Below are 10,426 nucleotides of genomic sequence, written 5' to 3'. Positions count from 1 at the left end.
GTGAGATTAGTTGATGCGAGTATAATATCAATTTATGTTGATACAAGGACATGGGTATGGAGAGGATTTTATTAGAATTTTAGTAATGTAAAGAGGAAATGTGTATTACATTTAAGATTCAGTAAAAAGAAGGGGAAAAAAAATTGTGAATAAATTGGTAATTGATGAGGGGGTAATGTAGTCGAACTAGAGATACCAAAAAAGATGATATAAGTGGGTTGTTTTTGTGACTTTTTCTGATGAAATTAGTTAAAACGAGAAAAAATTGTGGGTTGTTGGTGATGTGGGTTGTGGGTGATGTGGGATGTGGGTGTTGTGGGTTGTGGGTGTTGTGGGATGTGGGTGTTGATCTTAGTTTATGGTGATTTTGGTGGTGTTTTGAGTGTATTCAGTGGTGTTTTAGTAGTATTCAGTGGTGTATTTGGGAGTACTCAAATGGTGTTTTGAGGTTATTCAAAGGTGTGATTATAAGTTGTGGGTTGTTGTTGTTGTGACTTTCTGATGAAATTAGTTAAAACGAGAAAAAATTGTGGGGTGTGGGTGAAGTGGGTTGTGTGTGTTGTGGGGTGTGGGTGATGTGGGTTGTGTGTGTTGTGGGGTGTGGGTGATGTGGGTTGTGGGTGTTGTGGGGTGTGGGTGATGTGGGTTGTGGGTGTTGTGGGATGTGGGTGTTGTGGGTGTTGTTGTCGAACTAGAGATACCGAAAAAGATGTTATAAGTGGGTTGTTGTTGTGCCTTTTTCTGATGAAATTAGTTAAAACGAGAAAAAATTGTGGGGTGTGGGTGTTGTGGGTTGTGGGTGTTGTGGGTTGTGGGTGTTGTGGGATGTGGGTGTTGATCTTAGTTTATGGTGATTTTGGTGGTGTTTTGAGTGTATTCAGTGGTGTTTTAGTAGTATTCAGTGGTGTATTTGGGAGTACTCAAATGGTGTTTTGGAAGTGTTTCAGTGTTGTTTGCAAAATGTTCAAAGGTGTTTTTGAAGGTGTTCAAATGATGTGCAAGAGTACTTATGAAGGTGTTCTGAGAGTATTCAGAGGTGATTTTGGGGGTGTTCGAATGATGTTTTTGGAGTATTTAAAGGCAATTGATGGTGTTTTTTGGTGATGTTCAAAGTAAAGTGTTTGAGTTAGTTTTTGTGATAATGTTGTGAAGTCTGGAGACTGAGGGAGGAGTTTGGGGGGATGAGTTGTAATTTAATGAAATGTGTAAGTGTAGATAAATTAGAGCTGTCAAATCTTATTTGGGAGTATTCCAAATGTTGTCTTGGAAGTGTTTCAGTGTTGTTTGGAAATGTTCAAAGGTATTTTTGTGAGTATTCAAATGATTTATGAGAGTGTTTTGAAGGTGTTCAAAGTAAAGTGAGGTGTGTGTGCGTATTATCTTCGTAATATGTAAAATTGTGACTAGTGAATTTATCGAAAAGTGGTTATAAGTGTTGTGGTGACTTTCTGATGAAATAGTTAAAACGAGAAAAATTGGGGGTTATGAGTGAAAATTGTGAGGTGTTGGTTGGAGTGTGAGGGTTCGGGAGGGTGGGGAGGAGGAGAGAGAGAAGGTTACTTCGTGGGGAGTGACCTGAGATGAAATAGTTAAAACGAGAAAAATGTCTAGACTTGTGTTGTAAAGAAATTGTGGATTGTTGTGGGTATTAACGAAAAAAATGTGAAATTATTTGGACTATCCTGGGTTAAGAGTGAAAATGTTTTCCCTATGTTGTATATGAAATGTGTAGGGGAGGGGGAAGTCGACAAGATTCAGCCTGTGTGCGGGGTCATCACGTGACGTCACTGACATAGGGGGAAGTCGACAAGATTCAGCTTGTATGTGTGAGGTCATCACGTGACGTCACTGCCCGCCAACGTCACACTTGTTTAGACCTGTAGTAAGAGAGAGCACCATGCCCCATAGGAGGAGTTCATTTGAATGCTTACCCCCAGAGGGGGGAATCCAAAAAAAACTCGATCCAAGGAGATGGAGGAGAAAACCTTGATCCAAGGAGATCATAAGAATTTCGAAACCCCATAGGGGGGAATCCAAAAAACTTGATCCGAGGAGATGGAGTCGTTGTATTATCGAGAAAACTTGATCCAAGGAAGTAGAGTCTTTGTATTATTTTGATATCGAGAAAAAAAATTGTGGTTGAAGTGGGAGTCCATTTTGAATGCTTATATCCAGAGGGGGGTATCCAAAAACTTGATCCAAGGAGATCATAAGAAAATGAAATTCGAAAAAAAAAATTGGGATGCAAGTGGGAGTTCATTTGAATGCTTACCCCCAGAGGGGGAACCCAAAAATTTGATCCGAGGAATTGGAGTCTCTGTATTATCGAGACAAAAAAATTTGGGGTGGGGGTGAAAGTGGGAGGGGGAACCTCAAAAATTTGATCCGAGGAGATGATCATAAGAAAATGAAATTCAAAAAAAATTCGAAAAAAATCGGAAAAAAATTCGGGGCGCGGGGGCGATCCGGACGACGCTGCAGAAGGCGCAGCAGAAGGCGCAGTCGGGCGCGACGGCCGGGGCGTGGTGGGGCGGGTGGGGAGTCGCGGGTGGGGGGCGCGGGTGGGGGGTCGTGGGCGGGGGTCGTGGGCGGGGGTCGTGGGCGGGTCGTGGGGCAGGGGTCGTGGGCGGGGGTCGTGGGCGGGTCGTGGGGGGGTCGTGGGCGGGGGTCGTGGGCGGGGTTAACCGTCATTAGCACATAGGTGTGAAAAAGGTCATTAGCACATAGGTGTGAAAAAGGGACCGCTCAGCCGCAGCCCTTTCCGGAGGAGACCGCTCTGTAGAAGGGACGGCTCAGCCGCACCCCTTTCAGGAGGAGACCGCTCTGTAGAAGGGACCGCTCAGCCGCCTCCAGTACTACTCACGACGTATTTAAAATGTCTTTATACATGATATATTAATGACACCTATATACTCGACATATCAAGACAACCCTTGTACTCGACATATTATCTGGAGATTACCTGGAGAGAGTTCCGGGGGTCAACGCCCCCGCGGCTCGGTCTGTGACCAGGCCTCCTGGTGGATCAGAGCCTGATCAACCAGGCTTTTACTGCTGGCTGCACGCAAACCAACGTACGAGCCACAGCCCGGCTGGTCAGGAACCGACTTGAGGTGCTTGTCCAGTGCCAGCTTGAAGACTGCCAGGGGTCTGTTGGTAATCCCCCTTATGTATGCTGGGAGGCAGTTGAACAGTCTCGGGCCCCTGACACTTATTGTATGGTCTCTTAACGTGCTAGTGACACCCCTGCTTTTCGTTGGGGGGATGTTGCATCGTCTGCCAAGTCTTTTGCTTTCGTAGTGAGTGATTTTCGTGTGCAAGTTCGGTACTAGTCCCTCTAGGATTTTCCAGGTGTATGTAATCATGTATCTCTCCCGCCTGCATTCCAGGGAATACAGGTTTAGGAACCTCAAGCGCTCCCAGTAATTGAGGTGTTTTATCTCCGTTATGCGCGCCGTGAAGGTTCTCTGTACATTTTCTAGGTCAGCAATTTCACCTGCCTTGAAAGGTGCTGTTAGTGTGCAGCAATATTCCAGCCTAGATAGAACAAGTGACCTGAAGAGTGTCATCATGGGCTTGGCCTCCCTAGTTTTGAAGGTTCTCATTATCCACACGATATATTTAGGCAACTTTTATACACGACATATTAGCGAGACTTGTATACTCACTGTATTATAAGACAAATCAGAGGTGATACTGGAGAGCTTAAGCCTAGATTATTATCATGGGGGAGCACTAAACTTGTAGGGATTATACATCGCCTGTGGGGGGGGGGGTGATGGAAGGCATTCAGGCTCATTTCAGGGAACTGAAGCACAGATCCAGTTCCCTAAATCAAGAGCCCCTCACCACCCTTAAGGGGTTGAGAGCCTAGAGATAGTACAGTGCTAAACGTGAAGAAGTGTGATAGTCAGGTCTTACTCCTGCTGTGGGGCGAAAATCGAAAGATTACAGAGGTACACGATTTTCCAGGAACTGGGCCGTATTACAATAGCAAAAAAAGTTAGAATTCTAGTGAACAAGTATTCACTTACAATGGTAACTGAATACGTGTACGTATACAGTGAAACAGTCACATAATATAATTACAATGACGCATATTAGGGCAGTGTGCACAGGCACACTGCCCTCAGGGACGAGCAAGGGTTTTCTCTGCAAATAAGAAGATCCTATTTAAACCCAACCATTTTCACTTCCTTATCTCTCCCACTTACATTTTTTTTAAGATTTATACATTATTTACTTCAATGACGAGGAAAAATCAATATTTTTTCCACACCTTTTGTAAGTGTAAATTTGACTCCATTGTTGCGAGTTCTGTCTCTGTGGAATTTTCGATTTTATTTTGACATTCACTGTATGTCTTTTATTCCTTCGTTCAAATTAATCATAAGTCTTCCATTCCCACTCTCATTCCACGCCTTTCATAATTTATTTTTAGCAAGTGTGTCAGGTTATATACACAAAGGGGTGCCTGTCTCTCAGTGTATATACACTGAGAGATAGGTATTGTATACTGGTATTGTATACCATTCGTGTACATACACTGAAAGTTTACTTTAATTACTATTTTAGGGAATAAAGTATTCTTGATTGATGGTGAACATGCTACAAGCAGCCTTAATGACCTTGTTTAGTCGATAGGTTATAAAATCTATTAACCAGCCACTCAACCCAGTTGCCAATCAACTCCACGGGTTGATGAATAAGACATGTGCAATAAGTGGATATGTTTGTTACTGGAAATAAAAGTAGTGTTTCACATGTGTCTCATCAATTTGTCCGTATTGTATTCCTTCAGTAATATTATAAAGTTACATTAAGGCCGCAAGCCTTCACCTCACTTCTTTGACCAAAGTCCTGGTAAGGAGGGGAACGGAAGAAGGATGGAAAAAATTGAATAGATATGGAGACGGCGGCAGCAGCAGGAGGAGGAAGAGAGAAGAGATATGAGGGCCATTCACTTTTGATTTTATGTTTGGTATTGGATACTTGTGATTTACTTTATATGTCAACATGAAATATACAGTATTTAGGTTGCATACCGCGTGACCTATCTCACGTCCACGTGTATGCATGAGAGTGTATACATGCATATGGGAACACTAGATATAGGTATGTTTTTTTTTTCATAAAATTGTTGTCCTTGTAGGAAAAAGTTGCAAAGGTCACGTCTCAGGAGGCTTGTGGGCACAAGTTGGGTACGCAGGTGGCTCGCTGCTTGGCACTTACTAGCCTGGGTGATTTGCTTTCATTGTTTTTCAGAAACTTCGGGTGTTCGTGGGCCTCACATTAATGATGGACGTAGACTGGGTCAGGTGTTATCCACTCTTCGTCTTCTGGTAGATCACAAAGCATCCTTGGCCTTGGGAACTCATCCTTGTGAATACTGCGTCTCATCGTTTGTTGTTAGGTCGCTTTGTCCTGTGCAGGAGTTCACAGATCCTATAGTTTGTGGTACTGATCGGCTGGGGTGAATTTTCTGTCATGTAGGCATAGTTCGTTCATATTGTGCAGCTGGCGCTTCTTGAACTTGGCGAGTCTGACGTCGATACATCGAGGTCCTCCATCGTCATTCTGTCAGTCAACCTGGTGTTTGAGATGAAGTGAAGAACTTTGTTTTGGGCCCTGTGGAGTTTCAGTATATTGCCTTTTGTTGTCAGTGACAGGGGCACACGCGGATATTCGGGTATTGGGTCTGTGATCTTGTAGAGATATTTCTTGATGTGGGCTGGAGCCTGTTTGAATCTAAAGATTTGTTTGAGATAGGCTTTCACTAGATTTACCTTTTCACTGGCGTATTTGGTGGAGGTCAGCAGTCTGTCGGTTTCATAATCCAAGATCTTGGTATTCTTGATGGCGATAGTGGTATCTCCGATCGTAATTCCTCCATTGTTCTTGATCGTTGTTGGGTAGCATCCAATAGTGTTAATTTGTATTTGATCTGGGTTAGTAGTAATTCTAAATTTCTTCTCCCAGTTAGCAGACCTGTTCAGTTCCTCGTTCATCTATTCTATCACTTTTCCTATTTACAGTTGCCACTGTTATCTGCCAGAGTGAATAACACGTTGTGTTTGTGAGAAGGATCTGAGAGTGAGAGCCACAGTCCACTGAATACCGAGATATCCACACCTCTCGGAGCGCATAACCCGTCTTGTGTTATTATACATGTGCATACCTAAACATGAATGTCTAGGTCTGTTATTATTACACGTGTCTAGGTTACTTTACACATTATATGGAAAGACAATGGAAGAGAAGAATACAAATCACACCGGAGCAGTTCACAATTAACCCACAATTTGGAGAGGAACATTTAGACGATGTTTCGGTCTGTCCTGGACCATTACCAAGTCAATGGAAATAAGCCACTTTGACTTTTTTGGGTTATCCTAGGAAATCTACACATATGCTGCTATATATGATAATTTATGTAACTATTTATGTGTACCTGTACTTGAATAAACTTACCTGCACGAGACAATGTTCAGGTTCATCCTGGACCATTATCAAGTTACGAGACGATGTTTCAGTCTGTCCTGAACTTTTATCAAGTCACGACTGAGAGGAAACCAGAAGACACCAGGTAAGAGATGAGGAGGTTAAGAATAAGTTAAGTCACATGCACAAAAATGAATGAGAACATTTGACAGTGCACAGGGAAACGTATATATCGATACCAACAACACTTAATTAATGTTTGCATAAATAACTCATTATGATTGTGACCAGATATAAACATGTATATAGTTCATTACTACTGTAACTTGTTCAGTGATCGACACCATGCCCAACCCTTCTAGGGTAGGGTAGGTGCCTGAGTCCGAGCTTACAGCTCACAAGACTGTTATTCCCATTAGCCCCCTTGGGGCGGGGACGGCAGACCAGAGGCCTGGCTTCTCCCTACGAGAAGCTAGGCCTGGGGATAGTTGGTCCCTAAGATGAGGGGGTATTTGTGCCTCCTTCCATGGGAGACTTAATTAAGTCTCAGACACTCCCTAGACAGGGAGCCAAGGCCGGGCCACCACTTGGAAAAGGCCCGGGCCGGGAGAATACCGGCGAATCTTTAATAATAATAACTTGTTCATTTATCAGAACTTTGCGGTCCAGTCCCTGGACCTGTTATGTACCTCTGTAATCCTTTGACTATCGCCCACAAGATGGTTATGGGGTGCGTAATAAACATGTTAAACTAACTAATAATACTAGGACTAAGATTTATGTTAGGAATGTTGTGTATATGCGTGCAGCCAGCAGCAACAGCCTGGTTGATCAGGCGCTGATCCACCAGGAGGCCTGGTCACAGACCGGGCCGCGGGGGCGTTGACCCCCGAAACTCTCTCCAGGTAAACTCCAGGTATAAGGAATAGTTCCATAAGAGAGCGTCTCTGAAGGCCAGAAGAATGATCGTTACGGCAGACAATCATATTACAAGATGGTTATGGTCTTTCATCATGACGGTAGCAAAGCTAACACTACTGCCTGCTTTTATAATTGCTGGATAAATCTTTGATGTGGTACTCTGTCGCATGTTTTCTTGCAGTTCATGAAGAAGTAGTCCACCCACCTTATCTTTCTTGTTTTATCTGTGTGTCATAAAACTCCAGCAATTTTGTACGGCAGGATTTCCCATCTTTTAATCCATTCTTTTTTTTCTTCAGCATCATTTCCTCTCCTGATGCTTCAGTACACTTTTATACACAATTTTCTCCTAAGCTTTTATTAATATGCAAGTTAATTAAAGATACTACCCTATAACTGCTTGTTCTCTTTTTATTTTAATTCTTTATTATACACACCATACCTATAGTGTGGGCGGTAGTCAAAATATTACAGAAGCACATAATGGGTCCAGGGGACTGGACCGCAAAGTTTTGATAGTAAAGTTACAGTGGTAATGAATTGTTTACATGTTTATATCTGATTACAGTCGTAATGAGCTATTTATGCAGATACGCATTAAGTCACAAAAATATTACCTTACATTTTAGTAAGTTGTGCTTGTAAATAGTGGTTATGTGTTATTTACAGTGGACAAAGTCAGGGTATTTTCCAGACTGGTGGGTAATATGCCACTGTGGATAAAATACTTTGGCATTTCTTAAACATTTCTGAGTGAGCTGTCTTTTATTATATGGGGAGTTTTCGAATAGCTATCCGGACAGAAGAAATTGGTCACAGAAGCTCTGCCTTTCCTCAGTACTCTCAGGGCTGTGTTGTCTGCTCACATTATTTCTCTTATACAATCCTCCTTTCATACTTGCATCACTTTTATTTTGTTGCTGTTTTCTAGTTACTTTTGGTTTGTTTTACTGTAGTCACTTCAGGTATTATTGCATCCATTGGGGAGCAGTAAACCCATATGGTCATACTGGACCTGGGGAATGGGAGATAAATCAGATTCGATTTTAGGAAGGGAAAGATAGCTCAAGTTCCTTGCATCAAAAGCCCTTCACTGCCACCTCTCTGTGTTGACGCCCTGGTACAGTTAGCTCCCTTCCCTCCTTCCGTGTTATTAATTTGTCCTTTGCAGGTGTCTTCTTGTGTGGCTGTGGAGTAAACTTGGTTCAGTTTTGGCCTCCTGCTTCCTATCTCTCCTGTTTGTTCCTCTGATTTCTGCCATTTTGTGTGCTCTGTATTTCTTTCAAGTCCTGTTGAACTATTCTTGCTTCTCTGCATTCTTGATTGAATCATGATCTCTCTCTCTCTCTCTCTCTCTCTCTCTCTCTATCTATCTATCTATCTATCTATCTATCTTTTTTCTCCATACTCACCATGATTTTTTTTTTTACTTCTTGGCACTTTGATTCTATTTATTTCTCCTGTATTGCTTTGTCTTTACCAATGTTTTTCTCTCGGAAAATTTATTATTCATTCACGGGTCCTCTTCTGTAGTCGAGTTTCTCATTGTACACTTCCTACATTTCTCTGTTGATTGCCATTTATAGCAGGTATTCAGAATTTAGCATCCCATGATCGCTGACACCCATTTGTTCCCTATATTTGATATTCTGTCAGATTAATGCAGGGTGAAAGTTAGATCAAGTCTTGCCAGCTCATCTACCCCTCTCTATCTTTTTGTTTCCTTTATATGTTGACTCAGAAGCTTCATTATAGCCTTCATTAGTTCTGCTTTCCATGTTTTTGGTTCCCTGTGGGAATCCTAGCTCTTCCAGTCAATCTTCTTTGGTTTAAATTTCTTAGGTATTAGTAGTTTAGCGTTGGTTCTTCTGGTTCTCTGTTCCATTGTTTCTGACAAGCAAATGACTAGTAGTGGATTATATATCACTGCTTCTAATTACCTTTGTAACTCGAGACATTATGATACTTGCTATATAGTCTTGAAATTCTGTGTCTAGTTTTCCTAGTCCCTCAAATTGCCATTAGTGTCTAATCATTAGTAATACTCCTCTTGTTTACTCTTCCTTTTCTTACTCATTGATACCTCTCTGGGAATATCACATTTGTTATTATCATTCTCTAGAGTTTCATCTCTGCTACAGTTATGATACCTGGGGTTCCTTCTGTTTATTAAAAACTCCATTTTTGTTGGTAATTCCATTTGCATACAGGTAACACGCGCTAATTCTTCTGTCTCTCACTGCTTGTCAGGTATATAATTCTCTTGTGTTGCTTCTGGAGATAATAAGCGAGGAATCTCCATTAAGACCTAGGGAAGGGGATGCAACTTCCCAGATTCTTTGTTCAAGTTGAGACATTCTTTCCAAAGTATTCAACCCCCCCCCCCCATTCCTTTCTCCTACCATCTCCTTCTACCCCATCTCTCTTTTTCTGCTTTTTTCCTCTTTCTCTATCTGATTCGTATAATGTAGAACATATGGAAGTTGAAAGAGCCACTTTGACTGTATGTACATAAAAAAGAAGGAAGAATGCAAAGGCCTATTGGCCCATGCTAGGATGTAATACTAGGCTTCTTGTGTCCGCCTTTGTGAACAGAATTTGCGATGGTCTTGTCTTTACACAAGTTCTACTTTATTTGCGCTCTTAATTCATTTCCAATGTCCCTCTTTCTTTTTTCCTTGCATCCTCTCTGATTATTTCGCTCCCTCAAGTTTCCTTTCTCTTTCCGGTGCTTCTTCAGTAGAAAAAAAATATAAATTTCTAATAACTTTTTATATGTTCTGCCCCAGTCATGTTGTTCGCTACATCCTCCAACACAACGGTCAGTTTATTAAAAAAAAAAAATCCTAACCATCAAAAAATTCTAATGAAAGTTTTTTTTACTTAGCGTTGTAAACGACAGGAAAAAGCAGCTCGTTCTCTTAACCACAGACATCATGGCACTGTTGTAAATACAGTCAAATGGGTGACTGTTGACGGAGACTTGAACAGCTGAAATATGGCTGCTGCATCAGTAACGAGACAGTGGTTGCCCGTTGTCTGTTCGCGGGACAGATTTTCTTGT

Source organism: Cherax quadricarinatus, chromosome 30 (genome assembly GCF_038502225.1).
Source record: "Cherax quadricarinatus isolate ZL_2023a chromosome 30, ASM3850222v1, whole genome shotgun sequence".
NCBI lineage: Eukaryota > Metazoa > Arthropoda > Malacostraca > Decapoda > Parastacidae > Cherax > Cherax quadricarinatus.
The sequence above is the reverse complement of the archived record's forward strand: the minus strand, read 5'-3'. Positions refer to the sequence as shown.